This window comes from Eptatretus burgeri, chromosome 2 (genome assembly GCF_056783735.1).
Source record: "Eptatretus burgeri isolate ZD-2024b chromosome 2, Ebu_testis_v1, whole genome shotgun sequence".
Classification (NCBI taxonomy): domain Eukaryota; kingdom Metazoa; phylum Chordata; class Myxini; order Myxiniformes; family Myxinidae; genus Eptatretus; species Eptatretus burgeri.
The window spans coordinates 29,244,047-29,269,285 of record NC_140962.1 but is presented as its reverse complement, the minus strand read 5'-3'; the positions used below and the strand labels follow the sequence as shown (position 1 = coordinate 29,269,285).

The following is a 25,239-nucleotide window of genomic DNA, read 5'->3' as shown; positions in this document are numbered from 1 at the left end:
CACTGATCATCTTCTTCACGATGAATCTAACAACTTTTTCTCTCAAGGTTGGATTTTGTATCAGAGACAAATTATACAACATTTCTCTATCAGCTTCATGTTTTTCTTCCAACATTGTGCTGTTTCCATAATCAATATCGTGCCTCATGCACACTTCATCAACCCTATTGATAGGTTTGCTCCACGGTTTAGGATTGTCAGCGTCATCTAATCTTTTATTCAAGTTTATTCCTGGACCACAGAAGGAATACCCTGGTCGATGCAATTCCCCTGGTATTCCAGTAGTTGTAAATTTACTTCCTGATAAAAACTTTTGTATATCTCCCCCACGTTTGTGTTTTGGGAATTCACTTCGTCTGTCCCGAGCATAGCTCCGTGGGTTTTGATCCGATCTTGATAAAATTAGGGTTCGAGGTTTGTATCATGATCTAGTTGTTTTCCGGAGAATGGGTGTGCTGCGCCCATTATGGGCGGAGCCACGCCCAAAAAGTGTTTTTAGGGGTAGCCGGTTTCAAGTTACATCTTCTCCGAGGGGGTTTGTTGAATCTGGTAGGGGTTTTGGTATTTGGTTAGTCCAATGGCACCTGCATAGCCCCACGAAGCTTGATTTTTCATTTTCGTCACAAGGTCACGAACTTCGAAAACGTCAAAAAAAAAAAATCAATAAATTGGGCATCGAGCTCCTAGGGTTTTCAACTGTTTCGAATGAAAGTTGGTATGCAAGTAGTGCTCTTCGAGTACTACAACTTTCATCATTTACGTTTTTTCTGATTCCCGCCAGTTTGCCCGTGGCGTCCCCTCGAAGGTCAAAAAAAGAAAAGGAGAACCGCGTACATTGCTCGTGAACCATCGCTGTCTCCAGACTTGTTCAACATCTCTTCTGTTTTAAGATGAGGAGTATATTCACTAATGCACCAACTAATTTCATCAATTACAAATTTATTCTGAGCTGCAAAAGCATTAGCCACACCAAAAAGCAATCGATTTTCATTTTCATTCCTTTGCAGTTGAAATCTAATTTTAAGACCATACAGAACTTTATCATGATCACAAAATCCAAATATACCTTTAAGAGGAACTGCCACAGTAAAACTATTATCTGCTTTTGTATCATCATTATACATTCCGATCCTTTGACTATATCCAGGGTCTATGTTTGTTCCTGTTGACATATCAGGAATAAAACCTTCGACAGCCCCCTTTTCCATTCTATCACTAAATTAATATAGTGTAAATTTCATCATTTCAGATGTAGCAGAGACATAATCAACCACTTCAACTTCTTGTGTTCCAATGCACAAACGAACACTATCAAACATTTTCCAGAAGAAATCATTTACGAGTGTAGCATTTGTGTTATTCCCAGCCTTCGTGAATGTAAATTTACACAACAAGAAACTTTTGGCTAGATTCAAATAAGTTTGTTGATTATTTATTTCAAAACTTTTTATTCCATTTCCATTCCAGTTTGTTCCAGTTATTGCATTTACCTTGAAGTAGTCTTCTTTTTAGTGGAGTTTGAGATGACAATGGTATGATCCAAATCATAGATACTATCAATTGCTTCCATACTTGTATTTATTGAGGAAAAAAGATGTTAAAACTTTTGAAACCCTGACCCAAGTATTTGAATTATTTTCTGTCGTTCTTGGGGAGACAACTGAGTTTTGCATTTCTTAATTTCTTTTATTGCTTGTAATTTATGAGATTCCTTTTGGGCATCTTTTATACTCTTTATAGCACCCGCTACATTTCCCACAGCAGAAGCAGTTGAACCAATTAGGTCTTTATGTTTAAGAATAGTTGAGCCTATACCCATTAGAGTATCAATTATCCCATCTCCTTCTTTTCTACATTGATGTCTGACACCCCTTTGTCTCTTGGGTTTATAGTATCCTCTAACAAGATACATACCTTCACCCTTGTAGTATGGGGAAAGGAACATCCCATCCCCTGTAATTATTTTATATTTTCCCAACTCGTATTTCCTCACAATAACTATCGTATTTATTTATTGGAAAACTTCACGAAGGTGAATTCTGATGGATATAATTTCTCCATTAAAAGAAATCATGCATTATCTTGGTCGGTTGTCCTAAAATTTCCTCTGTATATGGTTTTTCCTGACACAGGGAGATAAACCAGATTTTGGGTTCCATATTGAATTTATAACCAATTGGGGTTTAGTATGCGCTGAATGAAAATATTGTATTTGTTCTTATTCCATCATTAAAAGCGCCATCAATCAAATCACAGTGAATTAATGCCGAATTTATTCCTGAGGATATTTGAATGACATTATCACTGTAAAACGTCCCATTAGTTTCAATCTTTTTTGAGGAGAAACCCAATAACTCTCTAAAAGAATTATCAATTGTGACATCAACCTTGCAGTTAAACCTTGCAGTTTAATTGTTGATTTTAAAGTATGTTTTTGAATAACTATAACAATATTTTTTGGTTCATCACCCTGTTCTTTCATAAGACGAGGAATTTCAGAAGATATTTGAGAAATCTCATATGCTCCGGGTGAAACCGTTATCGTTTTGTATTCACTTCCCGGATTATAACTAAACTTGTCATTTTTCTCGGTGATATTAAATGAGGTATTATAAGTTTCGATGGACAATAAACACACCTCATATTCTTTTGTTGCGTCAAGTTGTAGTGGGTATGGGAATGAAGATGTGTGGTCGCTTGTTGTGAAATTAAAACTAAGGATTGTGCTTCTCATCTTACTTAATATGAGATAAAATGTCTTTGTATTGACATTTATTAATTATTTTCATGTTCATCAACTGGTCTAAAATGGCTGATGCTTCATTAAAACAATTGTTATTTCCAGCCTTCTTACTACCTAACAGCAATAACAATCTATTAACTAGAGGGGGAGCACTCTGTGGAGTGCAAAACCTCTGCCGCCAATACTGCTGGGTCACTTAAATGAACCTGATATCCTATTCATTGTGGGTCAAAACAGATCATACTCTTCTGAACCACGATTGAATAAACTAAACTAGATCAACGCGCATGTAGAAATGCCAAAAAAAAAAATCGAAATTTTTTTGAAAAAAAAGTTGCAAAATTTCTGGGTTTTTTTTCTCTAACAATTTTTTGGGGGGTTGGAAATCACTTAAAACATGTAGAAATGCAAAAAAAAAAATTCAAATATTTTTCAAACAATCGAAATTTTTTTTGAAAAAAGTTGCAAAGTTTTCTAAGTTTTTTTTTTTGGACTAAGTCCAAAATCTAATGGCATGATCCTTGGACCATACCTAATCCCTCCACCAAGTTTTGTACTGTTCACAAACAAACAAACAGACAGGGGTGAAAACAGTAACCTCCATCCATCTTCGATGGCGGAGGTTAATTAATTGTGATTGGTCATTTGGAAGAAAACCAACACCTGAACCAAGGATACTTAAAGCCTGAATAATGTGTTTCTCCTTCTCATTCTTCCTACTTTTACCAGATGGACAAACCCTATAATTAAGCGAGTCCAGAAGATCAATATATTGTTGTAGATTTTCGCCCGTCTGGTGTGCGGACGACCACCTTTAGCCTAATTGCAGCCGCGCTCGCCCACCGAACGTGCAATCTAGTCGCAGCTTCCGGACCAACGCCGAAACCCAGCTAGGGGTGTTTTTAACACACCATAAACTAGCCAACTCTTCTGTCCATGCGCTACAGGGTCAATCGCCGAATTGTCGATATACCTAACTATTCGCACTGACAGAAATGCCGCGAGTTCATACCTCGACGGGCCTGCACGAAAACGAGCCACTTAAGCAGCTCGTTCCGTATGCGATTGTCGAGCGGTTTTATATCGCCAAGTCCTATCGGACCAGATGTACGTTTTATCGGCTTATAATCAGGCAGCTAATATTCCGAACGCATCATGGCAGTCAATGGCAGAAAGCGACACAACGAGCAGGTTAACATTCAAACAATAGGGGTATTTATTTTAAATGCACATATGCAATGAATGGGGGGATGGGGACAAGACACGAGCAAAAACCTACAGCCGATGCCTATTATCATGTACACAGTCATGCACTTAATCAGTTCTACTTAGGTAGACAAGGCACCACAGACTTTCATCCAAAACCCCAGAAAGACAGAACCGGGCTCGTGAGCCTTTAAAATTACTCAGAGCCAGGATGAACGAAGGGGCTCCGAGAGACCAGGCGGGCTACCTGGCCACCCTCGTGGTGACTTGCTGGGTCCTGGTTCGGCGACCCTCGGTGTCTTTGTCCGGACCCCCGAGCTCCGACTGGCTTCCTTGGTCATCCAGCCTCCACTGTGGCCTGGCTTAGCCGACGACGCGCTGGAGGAGTGAATGGGTCTCGACTCAGCCCTCCTGGTCGCGCCGGCGAACCCCCAGCGAACCAACTGCCCAAAGTTCGAACTCTCCAGCTCTCAATGGGGCGTCTCTCCACTCCCACCGCCAACCACAAGCCACGAACTCCAGCGCAGCATGAAATCGAGCGCTCTCCCAACTCCACTCAACTCTCTGACTGGACTCCAGACTCCAGACTCTCTCCAACGGCCCAGCCCAACTGGCTTCTCGGCGTTCCAGCATAGCTCTTTATCGGGTCCGGGGGTGCTTGCTCTTTTACCTTCGACCCTTCACCCCCGGCTGGCTCCGCCCCTCTCACTTTTTATTGGCCAGATCTTTCAGAGGGTAACGCCGTTTTGATCCGATGTTGCCATCAAACGTGGCCGTGTTGGAGATCACCGGCAAACGCGGCCATGTTGGAGATCACCGGCAAACGCGGCCGCGTTGGAGATCACCGGCAAACGCGGCCGCGTTGGAGATCACCGGCAAACGCGGCCGCGTTGGAGATCACCGGCAAACGCGGCCGCGTTGGAGATCACCGGCAAACGCGGCAGTGTTGGAGATCACCGGCAAACGCGGCCGTGTTGGACATCACCGTCAAACGCGGCCGTGTTGGAGATCACCATCAAACGCGGCCGTGGGTTGTCGTTGTTGTTATTGTTAAAATAAAGATAGAAAAGAATAACACTACCTCAAAGATGCACAGCCCGGCACACAAACAATTCCCGTTATACATTGGTGGGGAAATCTAACCTGGAACACACCCTTACCGAAATAACTGACCTCTGGGGAACCTGAATGGTGTTCTGTGAATTTCCACAACCATAACAATATACTATACCATCCTTATTTTCTGTATCCAATGGTTGATCAAAATACTTTGATTCATCCCTCACAGTTGAACCTTTTTTCCATCTTTTATTGGAAGAAACAATCTCGGAATTAGTTTAACAGGGGGTTGAGCAGAACTCAAGAATCTTAATTCATCATTAAATATTGTTGTGGTTGACGAAATTCGCAAACCACCATTCAGGTCCCTTAGGTGAGATATCTCTGTAAGTATATGTGTAGTTAGGCCCAAACCCGTTGTTTAGAGGGAATAAATGTCATTCACTCAGGCTGCGACCCCTCAGGATAGCCGTTTTTCTTTTACTATCTTTATTTTGGACCAGCCGCCATTACTACCACCACCAACCACGTCTCAACAGCCATCACACAACAACCACCAACCACAACGCCGCTTCACAACAACAACCACCAACCACAACGCCGCTTCACAACAACAGCCACGACCTTTACCGTCACAACTCGCCACCATCGCATCACCACCATTCTTGCGCCACTTGTGGGCACCGATACTGGACTCGTGCAGGGCGCGCACCAAGCAGCGTGTTCAGAAACATCACAGACTTTCCGAGGAAAACGGATCAAAAACGACTCACGCCCACTTCTGTTCCATCCTATCGGTGAGCGTGGGGCGATTTGGCCCCGCCTCCAGGGCGTTGGAGTGCGGTCGCTATATGCAAATTCATGGATCAAAAAGCATTCACGCCCACTTTTCCTCGGTCCAATGGGGAGCCAGTTAGAGGTGAAGGGTCGGAGGTAAAGGGTCAAAGGTGAAGGGGCGAAGCCACGGGGGATATAAACGGCCGCGCTCGCCAAACAGTTCAGTTCGGAGGGGAGAAGTTCGCAGTTCGCAGTTGGGAGTTCGCGGAGCCAGTGAAGAGTTGGGACGAGTCAAGAGAGGAGACGGAGAGGGCGATCGGACGAAGCTGTGGAGAGGCGGCGGCGGCGAAGGCGGTTGAGGGGGTGCTCGCGTCGGAGTCGGGGAGCTACGGAGGGAGAGGCCGGCGGCGCGACCGAGGTCGTGGTGGAGACGCTCGTCGCGGGACCCGAGACAGGGAGATATCCTCCTTTCCCCCGAGCATCAACAACCCCCTCCTGTTTCCCCCCGCGCTGAGATAGTGCGACAAGGGGGCCCCTTTCCCACCCCCTACCAGACACTGTCCGCGAGGCCCGCGGAGTTGGGCGCCACCGCCACTTTGCGTCTCATCATCAGACGGGTAGGCCCGACGCGGTCTCGGCCCCAGGCCCGCCTCATCCTTGAGGGTGGTCCTTTTCTTTTGCTTTGGGTATATGTGTTGTCGGCGCCGTCTGTGAAGTAAAATTGTATAAGTGTTGCCGTGTGCTCGGTAGTCGGATAGCTCTGCATTGTCTTCTTCTTTTATATTTGCTTTTTGTGTAATATTGTGTGTTTCTTCTCCTTTTACATTTGCTTTTGGTGTAATTGTATATGTGTGCTTTCCGTGTGCCATCGCGAAATAAATGTGAATTATGTTGAACTGTTTTCCCGTTTCGCTTCGTCTTTTCCTTTATTGAACCTCCATCTTACTTCACGTAAAGGGTTGGTCGTGGGCTAAAACGCCCGATAATTAATCGAACCGTCCAGGTTGACGATAACACCGCTCGGTTATCCCGATAGTACGGAACGGGTCGCTTAAAGTGGCCCGTGTCCGAAGTCGACCTGCGGCGAGGTGCGATCGCCCAGTCTACCCTCCGTGTGGGTACTTAGGTAGGTCGAATTTGGCGAGCAACCCTATCCCACACGGGGGGCCGATTGGCACGATCGTGGTGAGGCCGAAAGGTCCACCCGTGACTAGTTCCCGGCGTTAGTCCGAGAGGGTCACGATTGGATTGTCTGTCCGGTGGGCGACGTGCCGCGATTCGAGTTACGTGGCCGTTCGCACGCCGGCGGGCGCGAATCCGCAACAATATCAATACCTTTTCTTGAACAAGATGAAATATTGTTGGTTGTTCTGTTGGAATGAGTACTGCTTTGGTTTTTGAATCCGCTGAATATTCATTGTTTTGAAGAGCATTCACAACATAATCAGGGGGTTGATTAATCTCTTCCAGTTGTTGAAATAATCCTTCATCATCATCTTCTAATTCTCCTCTATGCTCTAATTCTTCCTCTGTCGTTTGACTGAAATCTTTTAACATTTAAAGTTTTTTTAGGAGTATTTTCTATTGTGGGAACTGTGGCAGCATCTAGAATTTTTTCTTGTGAAGTTTTTAAAAGTGGTTTAAAAATTCCTCTTGTTTTCTTTCAAATGCTTCTTCACCCATTAGTTTCTGTCTGCGTTTCTTCTTTATGTCTTGCTGTTGTTTTACAACTTTTGAAACAAACTCTTGATGCTCCTTAAATCTTCTTACTCTTTCTTTCGCACCCATTTTTTTTATTGGAAAATATCATTCACTGATTTATAAAGGTCAACAAGGAAATTTTCCTTTTCTTCATTATTAAAGTAGATGTGTTCAAATAAATCCTTTTCTTTAAATATTTCATCAAATTCTTTATTAACATTAATACGAGTTGTAATTTATTCTTCACTTATACTTGTATCTCTGCTTTTCATAGGTTTGCGTTGAGTTTCTTCATCAACATCAAAACCGAATGATAAAATTTTAACCCCATTACCACTCAGATGTTTAATAATTTGTCTCATTCCTTCTGGATTAGTTTCTATATCCCAAGACCACCAGAGTTTAGTTTCTTTCACTCACTCTTACAATGTAAATATATTTTTGTACCAAGAGAAACCTCAAATGTTTGACCTTCATTCCTCAATCACATATGTTCCTCTCCTGAAATATAGCAATAATCTTCACCTTCTACTTCTCCAGGTCTTATTGCTCTAGTTGTTGTGGATACAATGCGTATCATGGAGTGTTTTTAAGCAAATTTAAAATAATCTCATTTGTACTCTGCAAGAACCTTGATTTATGAAAGTTTTTTTTTTTCCAGAAGCAGATTTACCCACAAGATTTATAATAATCGTTGTCATTTATATATGTAATTGTTTATAAAATAAAAAAATATATCCCTTAATATCTCATCTTGTTTCACAACAATATATTTATATTTTTCAGTCGCGTGCTTCATATAATCCCCAAATTCCTTTTTACTACATAATGTAGAACAATTGTCTCTCCAAAAATTGTTGAGATCTCTTGAATTTAACTTGAATAAAATAAAAGTATGAGCGTTATTTCTTATTTGGCGACGTGGGAGTTGAAAGTATGATTGACTAAGATAAATACAAGCCGGTAGGCAGACATGGGTAGTCGATCAAGTCGAATTTAGTCATTTTTCAGCCGTTAGTAGCCAACAAAAGCGTCCATAGCAACGGTTCTTTCTCACACATAACTAGGACATACCATGAACCTACCATACCAGTTTCATGTATATCTGACTCATAGTCTCTGAGATATAACGAACTTCGTTTTTTTATTGTTTTCGACCAGGGTTCATTCAAAGTCTTTCTTCTCCGACAGTTTTCATAGGATCCGGCTGGAAATTTTTGACAATATGGTTGAATGTACTGCCCACAGTCGCTCATGGCCTGATTTTTGATTTTCGAAAAAATTAATTTTTGAGATTTTTATAGAAAATTTCAAAGGTCCGTTGCTATGCAACGGATGGGTCCATAGCAACGGTTCTCATTTGCACACAACTAGGTCATGGTATGAACCTACCAACCAAGTTTCATCGAAATCGCCATTGTATTAACGGAGCACTGGACCGAACAGACATACATACAGACAGACAAGCTGGTAGGCGGACATGGGTAGTCGACTACCGAATAGAACCTGACGTGATGGGCATGTGTGATGGGGGAATGACCTGAGGATTAAGCAGAAGAAAATTCATGATTCTAGCTTCAAGGGTTAATGCTGCAGATTGTTTTTTTTGTTAAAATACCCCCACATTTAGAGGTTTTTCGGTCGTTGCTAGGCAACGGAGGGGTCCATGACAACGGTTCTTTCTCACACATAACTAGGACATACCATGAACCTACCATACCAGTTTGATGTATATCTGACTCATAGTCTCTGAGATATAACGAACTTCGTTTTTTGGCTGCTCTTAAAGCACCCTTATTCTGGACATTTCCATCTGTCTGTCTGTCCACGAAACTTTGGTCAAGCTTAGGGGCTAAACCACTCAACCGATTCCAATTAAATTTGGTAGGTAGGACTAATATTTCTGGAAATCGTGTGCTTTTGAATATGGGACCCCGGGCCCTAGCAACGGCATAGCAAACGGCCCTTTAAAGTGGTCAAAAAATCGAAAAAAAAAAAAAATACGAAAATCGAAGCTTAGAGTTCTGTGCTCAATCTATCTTGCTCCCTTCATGCCAATTTGCAGCCCGAACAAAAAATATTTGTAGGAGGAGATAGGTTTTGGGTGAGTACATGTCGAACATTTCAGAAACGGTTAATTGCGAATATCTCGAAGAGAAAGAGTCTGATTTTGATGAAACTTGGGTGAAATGTGTACAATGTGGCTAGCATGTACACAAAAATGAATGGTTGCTACGCACACCTCCGTTGCTTAGCAACAGCTAAAATACTTTATCGTACATCGTACACTTATTGTGGACTGCACAAAAAAAATCAATACCTCCGAAACTGGACCTCCGAGGGACCTGTTTTTTGTGCCCAAGGATAATGTCTTACAGCATCATATAAAAAAATAAAATCTTTAGCGAATAGATAAATGGAATTACCAGGGCTGCCATTTGTTAGAGTCTCTTTGGAAACATGCTTGAAATTTCACAAGGCGGGTTTCTGGGCGCAAACTAAGAGGGCTGTGATAATCATATTTATTGTGCTAAATTGATTGATAGCATGTACATGAATATCGGCTAGTCGCGTCGGCCAGCTTTCCATCTAGAGCGAGCAGCCATGTCGCCTACCGGCTTGTTTTATTGTTTTCAACCAGGGTTCATTCAAAGTCTATCTTCTCCGACAGTTTTCATAGGATCCGGCTGGAAATTTTTGACAATATGGCTGAATGTACTGCCCACAGTCACTCGTGGCCCAATTTTTGATTTTCAAAAAAATAATTTTTTTATGATTTTTCAAAAATTTCAAAGTCCCGTTGCTCGGCAACGGTAGTGTCCATAGCAACGGTTCTCATTTGCACACAACCAGGTCATGGTATGAACCTACCAACCAAGTTTCATCAAAATTGCCATTGTATTAACGGAGCACTGGACCGAACAGAGGGACACACAGACGACAAAATGGAGGCGACAGACAGACAGACAAGCCGGTAGGCAACATATGTATGTATATATATATATATATATATATATATATATATATATATATATATATATATATATATACATATATACATATATATATATATATATATATATATATATATATATATATATATATATATATGTATATATATATATATATATATATATATATATATGTATATATATATATATATATATATATATATATATGTATATATATATATATATATATATATATATATATATATATATATATATGTATATATATATATATATATATATATATATATATATATATATATATATATATATATATATATATATATATATATGTATATATATATATGTATATATATATATATATATATATATATATATATATATATATATATATATATATGTATATATATATATATATATATATATATATATGTATATATATATGTATGTATATATATATATATATATATATATATATATATATATATATATATATATATATATATATACATATACATAGCTGTATATATGTATGTTACGGTTGTGGAAATTCGCAATACACCATAAAGGGTCCTCAGGTGAGATATATCGGTAAGTTTATGTGTAGTTAGCCCAAACCCGTTGTTTAGAGGGAATATGTGTGATCCATTCAGGCTGCGATTCTTCAGTTAGTCGTTTTTCTTTTGCTGTCGTTATTTTGGTGCAAGAACAACAACGAACATCGGCAAAACCAACATCTCAACGATCACGCCATTCACTACACGACGCCAACAATCACGCCATCCACACCACGACGCCACCTTCCACAACTACGCTACCACCATCTTTGCCACTCGCCATTCAACGAGCACCATGCGGTCACGATCTCTGCGGGACGGATGAAAGGAGCGGAGTGGCAGCAGCAACAAGGGTGCGAAGGGGCATCTCCCACCCAAAACTACGCTTAAATATCTCCCGCCCGAATCTTCCTTCCCTCGTCGTACGGCGCGTGGAGAAGAAAACCAACAACGCCTGTGTGGTTTTCCCACCATTTTTCCCCGCACTTGGTGAGAAAGGGTGAGGGGGTGGTGCGTCCTCTCCCGATTGGCGGATGCGTGGTGTGACGCGGCCGGGGGAGAGGAACGCCCCCCTTCGAGGCATTTTGTGGAAGCGTCTCGAAGGAAGGAGGAGCCAAGAACGGGGCGGGGCATGGGGCGGAGCAAAGGGCGGAGCCCGACCCTACAAAAGGCGTGGGCGAGGAGAGTCGCTGTTCCCTTGTCCCTGAATGAGAATTGTCGAGAGTTGTCGAGAGTCGCTGTTCCCTTGTCCCTGAATGAGAATTGTCGAGAGTCGCTGGTTCCCTTGTCCCTGAATGAGAATTGTCGAGAGTTGTCGAAAGTCGCTGGTCCCTTGTCCCTGAATGAGAATTGTTGCGAGTTGTTGGAGAGACCCTGCTTATGGTTCGTTCGTTCGTTCGGAGGAAGAGGTTGAGGTTCTGTTTGTTCGTTCACGTCTGGTCGTGGTCGGGTGAAGGTCGTCGAATTGGTGTAGGTCGTCTAATTGCCACGGATCGTCGAACCTGGTCCCTGGTGATTGTTCCTGGTCGGAGGGTCGATCGGAGCCGGTGCAGTCCCGATACCCCGCGAGTGGGACGGAGCGCTTGCCATTCCAAAAATATATGTTATGACCATCCTCTTTGCAGATGAAAAGTTGTATATTTTTTTTGGGACAGCCTGTATATGTATATATATATATATATATATATGTGTGTTAACTCGGATTTCGCGTTTCGACGTCAATACAAATCGATAGGGATTGCGGTGGGAGGGTGATAAAGGTGGAGCGAAAACGTTTTGTGTTTCATGTACCTTCATCTAAGGCTCCCAGTGAACGTGGTACATTGGTTGGTACCTCGTGCCTTCATCTTTCATCTCGTGGACTTTGTCTAAGGCAGGACAAAGAAATTGGTAGACATCGGTGTCTGAGAGAGACATGACAAACACAAACACAAACACACACGTTTACTTTTTATCTTGCCAAAACGAAGTTTTTGCAAGTTATGTTAGTCAGGTTGTATGTTTTTTTTTATTTTTTTATTTTTATTTTTTGTTTGTCTGTAACACGTATAAAAAATTCTGCAGAGCACAGTTATCATTGGAAATTTTTGTAACTTCGCATATCAGAGGCCTATGGAGGTCCCTTTCAGCGCACAAAATTTTGAAGGTCAAGGTCAAAGGTCAAGGTCACTTTGTCACAAATCAGGGGAGTTGACGAAACCCTTATTTTTTTGAGTAATTTTGATCGGATTGTCTTCAAACTTCATGGGAATATAGTTCATGGTCTGGCGCTCAGCTGATTAATTTTTGGTGGCGATTGGCCTTGACCTTCATATGTGTTTTTTTTTTGTCTGTCTGTAATCACGTATAAATCACTCTGCAGAACACAGTTGTCATTGGAAATTTTTGTAACTTCGCATATCAGAGGCGTATAGAGGTCCCTTTCAGCGCATAAAATTTTGAAGGTCAAAGGTCAAGGTCACTTTGTCGCAAATCAGGGGAGTCGACGAAACCCTTATTTTTTGAGTAATTTTAATCGAATCGTCTCCAAACTTTATGGGAATATAGTTCATGGTCTGGCGATCAGCTGATTAGTTTTTGGTGGCGATTGGCCTTGACCTTCATGGTTAGCGCCTGAGCTCAAACAGATTTGACCCCAAGGTCAAATTTTCAAGTTTTAGGAACCATATCGTGTAGTACCTTAAATTGAACACCTCGATGAGTGCTTTCTAGATATGTCAAGCTTGAGACATTATGACGTCATTTGGTGACGTTATGAGGAAAACGCATATTTTTCATGGTTACTCTGTAGAACGATTCTCATCGGAATCTCTCGTAGGCAGATATTCCTCAAGGAGTCGCTCCTGGTGGATAGCAGCTCTGTTCACCTCAGTGTGACCTTAAAGAAGTCACACGTGGTCACCTTTTGGCAAGATACGGGTCACCCTGCAGGTGACATTGGTTTATTTTTTTATTTATTTTAATCTTGCGTTGTTATACAAAAGTTGTTTCTCATTTGAAAAGTGTCACGATGGTTTAATTCACAGGTACTTACCTTTGAGTTATATAATCGTCAGAAGTCAATTCTTGATCCGACTTTAAAAAAAACTGTGACAGGATGGTCGCACACTCACCAGTTACCTTTGAACGTGCGTTTGATTTCCGAACCTCAACCCGACGACAAACAATATCCCACGGTGGCTTTCACTTCGGGCAGCGACAGGTCGGAGCCTGGGCTAACCTTGATTGATTTCTAAATTCCTCCCATAAATACCACGAGAAATGTTAATTAGCAAACCATCCTTATTGGCATAAGATCGCCTTAATCTGCAGAAACAGCCGAGAAAAGGAAGAGGGTGAAACGATCATTGGCAAAACAATCATTATGAAGTAATCAAAGGCAGCATATTTTGTCCGTCGCGAAGAGGTGTAAATGTGTTTAAAAAAAAAAAATCGAGAGGCCATGTAAACGAGTGTGAAGAGGAAGCCGTGCGTCATGTGACTCCAACGCCAGAGCGAGTTGGAGAGCACAGAGTCACGTGACTCCAACGCCAGAGCGAGTTGGAGAGCACAGAGTCACGTGACTCCAACGCCAGAGCGAGTTGGAGAGCACAGAGTCACGTGACGCGCAGAGTCATGATGGCCCCCGAGTGAGGAGGGAGAGGCCGCGTGCGGTCGAACTGTGCGCTGAGGGGAGCTGGAGGTTCGTGTTATCATAGCGATTATTATTATTATTATCAATCGATATTAGCAATCGTGCCGAGTGAGGGAATAAAGTTTTATTTTTCGAGCGTCGCCTGTGCGGATGAAGACATGGCGTTCTCACCAAAGAGCGGAGGGACTGGTTGAGTGAAGGCGCAGAGGCCTCGCCCTTGGGCGGCCTGGTCCGCTTGTACTAATTAACAACCTTTATTGTGGAAACAACAACAACATAACGCTGAGCCGTGTGTGATGGAACATTGCGCCGTGGGCCGTCATGTTCATGGTTATGTCCGGTTGTTCAGTCCTGAGGATGCTTGGGCCCCGTTTGTGCCTCACACTCCGTTAAGCGATTATTTGTTTTGATTTCCCAGTGTGTGTTGTCTCACGTGACGCTAATTGTTGTTGGGTTGTGGAGATAATTTCGGTCACATGATTATCTTGACTGTACCTTGGTGGTGATGTTAACTCGGATTTCGCGTTTCAACGTTAATGCAAATCGATGGGGATTGCGGTTGGGGGGGGAGGAGGGTGATAAAGGTGGAGCGAAAAAAACGTTTTGTTTCTTGTACCTCCATCTGAGGCTCCTTGTGGACGTGGTACCTGCTATCACCTGCAGGACAAAGACATTGGCAGACATCGGTTTACATCGATGTCAGAGACACACACACACACACACACACACACACACACACACACACACACACACACACACACACACACACACACACACACACACACACACACACACACACTGCAGGATTCGAACCTCGGTTCTGAGAATCACGAAGCATCCATTGGTAACACAAACTGTCCAACCAATGTTAAGGGTGTTCTTATTGTCAAGTTGGTGCAGTTTATTTTACCTGTGCTGTAGTTATTTATTTTAAATACTCGAACACCTGCTCCCTACATGACCCCCCCCCACTCCTAATACGGGAGCAAGGAGGAGCATGTTATTTTCCTTATTTATATTCTTATTGTTGTTGTTATTACTAACGGAGCAGTATAAACTGTTAAATCTTCAGGTAGGGGTGCCCGAAGAAATGCCATGATAAGCTATTTATACACGTTGACACGATATTTGTCCAATTGGGGTGGGGGGGGGGACCCTTGGAGATAGGGGTATAATTAGTGTTAATATTATGTTATTGTCATTAGTGGTATTGGAAGCGGCTTTGGAAAAATGCCATGATTAGCTATCTTAACACGGATATACACCTCAACACGGATTTCATCCAAGGCAAGATACCACCTTGGGGAGGGGGGCAAATGAAGTTGGTACAACCTCCATTGTGTGACCCTTAGTCCCTCTGGCAAGTTTGGGTGAGAATGGATAAATAACGACCGAATGTATCGCAGACAGACAGACACCAAGTTGCGTATTTTGATGATTATATTCTGATGTACACTTGACTGTGTGTTGTGTGGGATCTTTTTGTGTTGGGAATTTTGAGGAGCATGTATAAATTGTGAAATAAGGAACTATCTTGATTAACCACACTCAGTGGCACAATGGTTAGACTTTAGAGGATCTGCTCCGAGTCTGGGAAGTCCCTGGTTCAAACCCTGTCTGAGTTGTACCAAAGGCTTTAAATACGGTACGGGCTATTTCCTTGCTTGACACTCGGCATTTAAAAGGATGAACCATGGACAACCAACCCGAGGTTGACAATTGGAGCACAGGCTTTGATGGGCCTGATGGCCACCTCCTGCATTGAAGTTCCTTGGAAGGGAACTCGAGAAGGTGTTTCAAAACGTGTAAATGGTTCTTGCTCTGAACTTTGCAAGATTAAGGAAAATGCATTTTTATTATCAAGTCTTCAATCGTGCTGTGCCTCCTTGTCACTGGTGTTGTATGTAGAAACTGCTCTACTCTCTCATTGTTGAACAAAGTAAAAGAAATAAAATGCTGCTTGAGTTTACTTTAAGGGTTTTCTATTGTGCCAATTATAGGAATGTCATACTTTTTTTTTTTTCATTTTTTTTAAAGGGTGCTGGGCTATGATTATTGCCAATATCTAAACACCCTACACTAGATATACACCTGTACATGACAAAATTTATCACCTGGTGTTTTACATTTCAAAAACTCGAGTACAGTGTTGTCTGGCAAGGCCAAACATGGGTACAGTTTATCCCAATTCTTTTTTCAAATGTGCACAGTGTGTTCCAGAAGAAAGTATCACTTTATATGGAAATATCACCACACTAAATCATCTAGCCAGGTGTGTGTGTGTGTGTGTGTGTGTGTGTGTGTGTGTGTGTGTGTGTTTGTCGACAAGTTACGGCTGCATGGATGTGGTTTTTAAAATGTTTGGTGAGCGCTCGCAGAGTAACTTTGTTTATAAAACACTGTGACGTGCATGTCCTTACAAATGTTAACTAGAACAGCACTTGCTAGAGCATATACCTCCACCAGGCGAAACAGTTTACGTTTTTGTATCCCACCGATAGCCCTGATCTGCATCCGGACTTGAACCAAAATCAAATCGCCTTGTTCTTGTCACCAAACTAACTCGTTCACCAAGTTTCGTCTGAATCCATCCATAACTTTTTTGAGGTATCGTGCTAACAATCGGACAGACAAACAAACAGCAGTGAAAACCTAATGTCTGAGCACCTTCGGTGGTGGAGGTAAATGTGGTTCAAGTGGATGCAGCTTCAGAAAGGCTGCAATTGCAAGGCATGTTCTGAATTTCAAATTGAGCCGTTTTTCCTGCACATCCCAGAACTTTATATCATGTCTGTAACATATTTCGTTGCTTCCAGAGTTTATAAATACACAAAGTTGCCCTGATTCTAAAAGTTTTTTTTTTTTGTTTTTTTTTAACAGCTGTAAGTTTTTGTGTTTTTTTTTTTGTTGTTGTTTTGCATTCCCAAGGAACATGTTTCTGTTGAGTCGTTATGAGCCTTGTGTGCAAAGGCCTCACCATCATCAATTGAATAATATATTTTTGAAGTTGTGGAATGATTTGTATAGATGTATTGTTATGAATCTGGAAGCTTACTGCACTCAACATTCAGGTCCCTATAGAACAGTTATATCGGTAAGTACGTGTTTCTCGTTAGGGTCCCGTCCCTAGTCTAATGGGAATTAAATGTTCATGTGCTGCGGAGTTATTTTGATAGGGTTTTCTTTTACATTTTTATATCAACAACAACAACTTTCTAATGCCAACACCTGCCTTCAATTCCTTCCACCGGCACCATTGCACACGTGCGTGTCAGCACGTACGTGGGCGGAGTTCACGAGGACCTGACGTCTCTCGCCCAATCCGAGGGATGCGAGCGAGGTTGCCGCTGGTCGGCCAATAAGTGCAGCCCACGCAGGATCATGTTACTCTCCTTGTTTGAGGGGCGGTCCGCCACGATTGCCGTCACACCCCCCCACCCCCCCCAGTCCAATCAGCGGACTTGGCACCCTTTCAGCCAATCATGGGGGCGACGAGTGAATCGCGCGACGCAACGGTTCAATGAGGCGAGTGGCGAAGGAAAGAAGCCCTCCTGCCCGAGGAGAAAGTATGGTTGTCTGGACCAGCGTTGAGAGAGACAGTGTGCTCGTGACAGGAGCGTTGGCCAGTTCAATTGTTCGGGACGTTCTGGCTGGAACGTGAAGGTCTCGTCTCGTCGCTGGCTTCTGGTCTCGCCTTGTCGCTGGCTCTGGTCTCGTTGCATGCCGGAGGAGCCTGCGGGAGCCCGACACTGCCCTCCGTACCCGGTGCTTGCAGCGGCATCGAGTTGCGGGTTCGAGTCCCGTCGATCTTGGACGTCGAAGACCTCACGAGGCGGGAAGGTCCGAGATAGCTCTGGTTCTCAGCTCATCTTCCCACGAGCTGGGAACCTTCAATAAGGGTCGCGGCCATCACGTGTGTGTGTGTGTGTGTGTGTGTGTGTGTGTGTGTGTGTGTGTTCGTGTGTGTCTGTGTGTGTGTGTGTGTGTGTGTGTGTGTGTGTGTGTGTGTGTGTGTGTGTGTGTGTTCGTGTGTGTCTGTGTGTGTGTGTGTGTCTGTGTGTGTGTCTGTGGGCCCGTCTTCAAGTAGAATTGTTTAAGTGCCTTGTACATACTTGCATTTATTTTAGTCGGTTTAACTCTGCTCCTTGTGTGTTCCCTTCCTCCCTATTATAAATAAATCCCCTGTTAAATGTATCAGCCCGTTTCTGTGTTTTCTTCATTGGTTTAGCACGGTGCGTGTTGGTGGATTAAAAAGGCCGTTGCTGCCGTAGTTGTGCATTTGGACCGACGGGACCTCGATAACCATCCGCTTGGTTTACGCACGGGGCGAGCACGGTAACGGCTCGTCCCGTTCGAGCTCCGTCGAGGGTGTGAATTCCTCGGTATCTCGCCACGTGGGCCTCTAGGTATTTTGAAGTTTGGCAGATAACCCTGTCCCACGCTGTTGAGTTATTGACAATTCACAGTCCTGTCAGGGAGCCGTCCCTTCGGAGTTATTGGAAAGGTACGATCTAGATTCTGGTTGTTCGGTGGAGCCGACTCTACTGCTCCATCTAGCGGTCGTGTTCGTCGCCGATACCCGGCCCACAACAATATCTCTGAGTGTTTGTCTACTTGGAAATAAACCTGTACCATGCTCTATCCACGGAGGATTGGTGCTGCCGAAGCAGTTCCTTGGCAAGGCTTATACTGGGTAGTTTGATCTTGTATTCCCAGCGTTGTTTGTCTGTTTTCTATCCTTTTGAATGCCGAGAGTTGAGGAACAAAGCAGCATGTACCATCTTTATGCCGAGGCTGAAGAAGTTGCCGGTGGCATTGTTTTCAAGTTGTCCGTCCGTGCTAATTTTATTTGTTTTCTCTGCAATCGCTTATCCTATTGACACAAAATTTTCACCATAGGAGTGACTACTCATGCAAAATGTTTTAATTGTGATTATGACATCATTGGTCACTTGGTGTGGCAGCCATGTTGGGGGGGGTGGGGGTGGGGGAGAAACTTTGGACTTCTATTTCCAACACCGCTCCATGGAAATAATTGAAAATGTTTTTTTCCCCATGGAAAATAGTGTTTCGTTTTTTTTTTTTTTGTGTGTGAATTCATTTTTGAACTCATTTAGGGATTAATTGTATGGGGGGGAGAATTGATGCCGTCATCAGTCATGTGGTTCAGCAGCCATATTGTTTTCATGTGGGTGGAGGTATATCTGGCGACGTTGAAGAGTGCCCTTCTGGTTTGAAGTATTTCATGTGACTTTGCCGGGGTTCGAACCGTTGACGTTCCAGAATCACAGCGGACACTATAAATACTACACCGCCATGTCTGGTTTCGTGGTGTGTGGTGAAAAATACAGACCACTTGATTTGGCTGAGTAAATTATTTTTGGGACACTGATCATATTTGGCCTTGCTGGACAACACTTAAGTTTTTGTGATGTAAAATGCCAATTGATCAATTTTGAAGATTTCATCAAATATATATATATATATATATATATATATATATATATATATATATATATATATATATATATATATATATATATATATATATATATATATATATATATATATATATATATATATATATATATATATATATATATATATATATAGTGGGGCAGATAACACAATTTTTGAGAGGAATCATGCAATTGATGATACAAGCAACAAATTTGGCACATTTGTTCTCCATGGGATTCTAATCAAATCTGCCTGATTGGCCATTTGAAAATCCAAATTTTGAAAAAAAGAAAAAACTTCAAAAAAGTCAAGATCACAAATCAATGTTGGATGCTGGCTGAGATTGGTGAATGCTTCAGAAACATCATCAAAGACGTTCCAAGTCTGCCATGCAGTTTTCTTCCCTTTACCGCGGAAGGCAGACACGACGTCACATCCAGTGAACGCATGGAAGTATGGGATCCCTCTAGCTTTCTCAGGCCCTATTGCAGAAACTACTTCATCGACTGGAATCCATCGTGCCTTGGCTCCTTGGCCAAAGGCAATCCACATGTTCTCAAGACCTAGTTCCTGTAAGGATGGCAATACAGATATTGCTATGACTAGTACCTCCGTGTCATTAGCCTTAATGATAATTGACTTGCTACCATCCGTCGTTGCATCCCTGGCGTGTACAAATATTTGAGTGTCAGCTTCTTCATGACAACATGGAGACACAGCATCCATTGACTTCCTTGTGTTGCTAATGGCATCTTCTCCTTTTGTGACAATGACTGTGCCTGTCGTCTGTGCTTCACACATCTTTTCCGCAAGGAAGTGAAACAGCTCGGTCTTGTTGCTGTCATCTCGAAGAAAGCTTCTCCAGTTACTTGGGGTCTTACTGGTTGCTGTCACTTTTCTTCTGATTCCTTGCCCCCTTTTCGACCTTGCCTCGGACTTCAGACTTGACTTCTTGTACACATCAAACACTACGTCCACCCTCTCCTACCTGGCACCATAGGATTCCACCTTTGGGATGATGTCTTCTTTAGCATAGTCATCAAATATCTTTGAAGTGCGTGGAGGGAGGGCATTGATAAGTGCTGATCCATCAATGATGACTGCATCTCCCCTTGGTTCTCTGTCTTGGATGTTCACTTGTGCTTCAAGAATTTCAGCCAGCTGTGACTTCAAATTTTTTTTAAGTTTTTTTTTTTTTTTTTTTTCTTTCAAAATTTGGATTTTCAAATGGCCAATCGGGCAGATTTTATCAGAAAGCCCTGCAGAACAGAAATGCCAAATTTGATGCTTGTATCAAAATTTGCACGATTTTTCTGCTCTCTACTACACTAATATGTGTATATATATATGTGTATATATATATATATATATATATATATATATATATATATATATATATATATATATATATATATATATATATATATATATATATATATATATATATATATATATATATATATATATATGAAGTTTGCACGTTGGCTCCATTTTATTAAGAATCTATCTGTTGATGCCATTTGCATGTTTTTGATATGAAATTTATCATTTTATTTTCAGTTATTGGATGCCATGCTTTGAATATTAGTAACCCTTATTTGTGTTTGAAAAGTGAGTTGTCATGGTTTCATTGTTGGTTCTTTTCTATGCTGTAACATCTATCTATCTATCTATCTATCTATTTATTTATTTTAACTGTTTGAACATTCAAATGCACATGGTTCACTTTCAACAAAAACCAATACTTCTACTTACCATACTCAGTTGCATCGTGGTTAGAATGTCCGCTCTTAGTTCGGGAGGTCCGCTCTTTGTCCGGGAAGTCATCAGTTTGATTCCAACATTGGCAGAGACATATGAAATATAATAGAATTGGTTTGTGCTGCTTGCTTGCTTGCTTTATGCTCAGCATTTGAAGAATAGAACATGGACGAACCTCATTAGTTGGCTTCCAAGGGGAGGAGGAAATTCCTCGATGGTTGAGCATGGAGAGAAAAGCAACGTCATAAAGATGGCATCACAGGTTCTCAGAATGCTCCTGATAAGTGACACCACATCCCCCAAGCTCAGTGGTCATTTGAAGTCAAAGGTGTGTGTGTGTGTGTGTGTGTGTGTGTGTGTGTGTGTGTGTGTGTGTGTGTGTGTGTGTGTGTGTGTGTGTGTGTGTGTGTGTGTGTGTGTGTGTGTGATATATTTGTGTGATTTGTGTTACAGTTCCTTTGAGTCTTCATTTATAATAAAAAAAACTAAAAAGGTTTCGAGAGAAAAGGGCACGAGGTGAACTCTGTGCAAGGCATTTCTGTTTTTTATTTGGAGGGTTACCAATCTCGGTAAATCTTGCCAGCCCATCTTAGGATATCAACTTCTCGAATCTTGAGGCAGATCTCTCCACCACTCACAACTCGTATGAGTAAATCCTATAATGGGGATGTGATGTTGTGTAGGTTTGGGTTGGACTGCTTTACTTCACATCTCCACCCCCTCCCCCCTCCTGCTCCAACCTTCCCTTTCCCTTTCTAACATTGTTTGTCGAACTAATTGGTCCTCGGTGGCCAGGTGCCTAATTGTACCATGTTCTCCTCTTCTCAACCTTTCATGACGCTCTGTGTTTTCCCTTTAGCTTTCAGTAGCTAGGGTTACCTGGGTAAAACTAGTTGTTGGGTTTTTTAATTGCACAGCTAAGCCACACAACAAAACCATTGTGCCCATTACTAAACTCATGTACTCTTGTTTTAATGCAATGCTGTATAAAGGTTTCAAATCATGTTTACAGGTATACTGGCACAAACTTGTGTTAAAAAATACAATGAACGATTATTGTGAAATCTGGAAATGACCTGCATGTAAATTATTTTGAAAACTTGCTTTTCCCTGTTGATTCATCATTATGAATGAAGGTGGCCATCTCATGAGGGTTCTTGACTTTATTTGGTCTTTTATATTCCTATCGGCATTGGCAGGTTGATTCATCAATGTATTTGCACTCGCTCGATGGATGTTAAATTAGGCGTCCCACCTGTGTGGATGTTAAAGATCCTTCGGTGTCGCCGTGAAGATTTGGCGAGTTATCGCCGGCACTATGGCCAAATTCCTCTCCTGGCTTCCTGAATCTGAGTGGTAACCCAACCAATATTGTAGCTTAGTAACTGCTTCGGCAGAACCAATACTCTGCTTCATGCATGGAACATGATGATGACGAGCATTGTTTCTTGCGTGCTTCGAAGACCGTCGCATATGGTGCTTGCTATGGAGTCGGTGCCATTAACATCTGACTGCACAGGTGTAACGCTTGGCTAGAGCAAGCAAGTCACCTGTCCACATTTGGAAGGGGTGTCAGATTTCAATGTTTAAAGCTGTTTGATGTCACAAATCTTGTTATATCTTTCCCACCTGTCAAGCTGGGGGTGCAACATCTTCAAGCTTGTGTGGATGTTTAAAACCCTCTTTTCTTTTTCACTCACCCCATGCTGGTCTCCCATTCATCACCTGTAATGTATCCTCCTCCTACCAACTGATGAACCCTCTACTAAAGGCCCGGTCACACCTTGACGTTTTAGCCAGCGATGGAAACGTATTAAAATGTATCTAAAACGCTGGCTTACGTTGAACTTTGATGTTTTTTTTTTAAGATTCGGACGTATTCATAGCGACTTGGTCTTATGTATAACGCATTGGTAACGGACACAGAACGTTTCGTTGTGTTATAGATAACTTATACCAACGAATGCTGAACCTGTTGTCGGCCTACACAACCGATGCCCAACGATAGTCTAACTTAGGCATAGCGCGTTGCACGCATCGCCGACGATGTCGTGACGTAGCCTATTAAAAGGCTGACGCACAACGATTCGAATCATAACTGCCGTAGAAATGGAAGTGACAACATCGCGGTCACACCTTGGCGATCTTGCCAGCGTATGCCGACCTAAGAAAAATGTGTCTAAAACGTTGGGGCACGTCAAATACGGTATGAGGAAGTTTGGTATATGTGAGTACAACGCTAAAGTACGCTATCATACGTCGTAGTAAGTAGAGTACGTCAAGAAATTTTAAACATGTTCAAAATTTTACGACGTACTCGGCGTATGACACACGTTCCGCATGCGATGGGGATAAGTTTTACACACAATATGTGGACTCTTACACACGTCCACAAAGGCTACTTATAAGCTACTCATAAGTCAAACACGTCGCGGTAATGTCTTTTTTACGCGAAACTTATTTCTAACTTATGTTTGACGTGCTTTGAACCAATTCTTTACGTAGTCCCAACACACATCGACGTATGTAGACGTATTCCAATGACGTCTTCCGGTCGACAAAAAAAAAATTAACGTGTTTCTAGCTTACAACTGCCATATAAAGACGTGTTCCCAGCGGTTTTGGGAATTGGTATATAAAAGGGGAACCCAACAGTGTTTTCGAGTCCTTTTTGAGTCGATGTCCATGTCAGCAGTAACAGTATCAGTATTAGTATTAGTAGTAGTTTGTTCATGTTGGCAGTAGTAGGTGAGTGTGAGGGGGAGGGTGTGGGTTATGATGGATCGTCCTTGCGTCCGCGTGTCCACGGGTAGGAGACATCTTTTCACCATTGTTCGAAGTTCTTCGCGGCTAATTTTTTATGGGGCTTTTTCAACAATGAGCTATAGCTTGTTTTTACGATTTAGGTCTATTCATAACGGGTTGGACAAATGCACAATGAACTAATAATGTGCATAGAGCGCTTTGATTACTTATAGATACGATATACCAACGAATAAGTACCGTGAAGCCGGCGTTCACAAACTATGCCCAACGATAGCCTAACTTATCCATATCGTGCGGCAGTTTATCTTTGCCGGTGACGTGGGGTTTGCTATTCATAGGCTGCCACTCAACGATTTAAATGGCTGCATCTCCACGATTGAAAGTAGACGCTTGCGCTCAACAATTGGATTTTTTTTTACACTCAACGACTTTTAAACGGTACCACTCAGCTATTTTCATTGTTTACAATGAACGATTTAAATTGCTGTCACTCGCCTTTGTTTTTTGACGCTGGCGCTCGGAAATTTTAATCGTTTCTATTGAACGTGCTAAATCGCTCAAACTCCACTTTTGAAATTAGACGCTTGCGCTCAACAATTGGATTTTTTTTTACACTCAACGACTTTTAAACGGTACCACTCAGCTATTTTCATTGTTTTACAATGAACGATTTAAATTGCTGTCACTCGCCTTTGTTTTTTGACACTGGGGTTTGGAAATTTGAAGCGTTTCTTCTGAACGTGTTAAAACGCTCAAACTCAACTATTTTAAATAGACGCTGCCGATGGACAATTGGAATCGTAGCCAAGCTAGACATCGAAGTGTGAACATCCTCGTCATGCCGAAGAAAAGTTTGAAGAACGCTGCAAATAAGTGTCCTGGCCGTGGCCGTGGACGCTGACGCAAGGACGATCCATTATACTGACGTCTTTCAGCCTATGAGTAACTTAAAAGTAACGTCTGTTGATGTGTGGCAACGATCGCGTAACGTGCCAACAACACGTTAATCATAGCTTAGAAATAAGCTTCGGGTAGGCTAAACATTACCTCGGCGTGTCTCAACTTATGATTAACTTACAAGTAGCATGTGTTAACGTCTGTCAACGA

General features: G+C 42.1%; 2 protein-coding genes across 9 annotated transcripts in view; one reads left to right on the top strand and one right to left on the bottom strand.

The window, feature by feature from the left end:
* Window positions 1-13,859, bottom strand: part of LOC147031695 (uncharacterized) — a 28,458-nt gene extending 14,599 nt beyond the window's left edge. For 2 of the 6 annotated variants that reach the window (XR_015050788.1, XM_085852476.1), the window contains exons 1-2: window positions 13,546-13,859; window positions 12,303-12,415 (exon numbers count right to left, since the gene is read on the bottom strand). The gene's annotated coding sequence lies outside the window, so the exon portion shown is untranslated. The remainder of the gene's footprint in view (window positions 1-12,302; window positions 12,416-13,545) is intronic. The other 4 variants (XR_015050790.1, XM_085852489.1, XR_015050789.1 and 1 more) reach the window with 2 other exon arrangements.
* Window positions 13,860-14,049: 190 nt separating this feature from the next.
* LOC147031694 (uncharacterized) overlaps window positions 14,050-25,239 on the top strand; it is a 133,147-nt gene continuing 121,957 nt past the window's right edge. The window contains exon 1 of one of the 3 annotated variants that reach the window (XR_015050706.1): window positions 14,050-14,193. The gene's annotated coding sequence lies outside the window, so the exon portion shown is untranslated. The remainder of the gene's footprint in view (window positions 14,194-25,239) is intronic. The other 2 variants (XM_085852169.1, XM_085852178.1) reach the window with 2 other exon arrangements.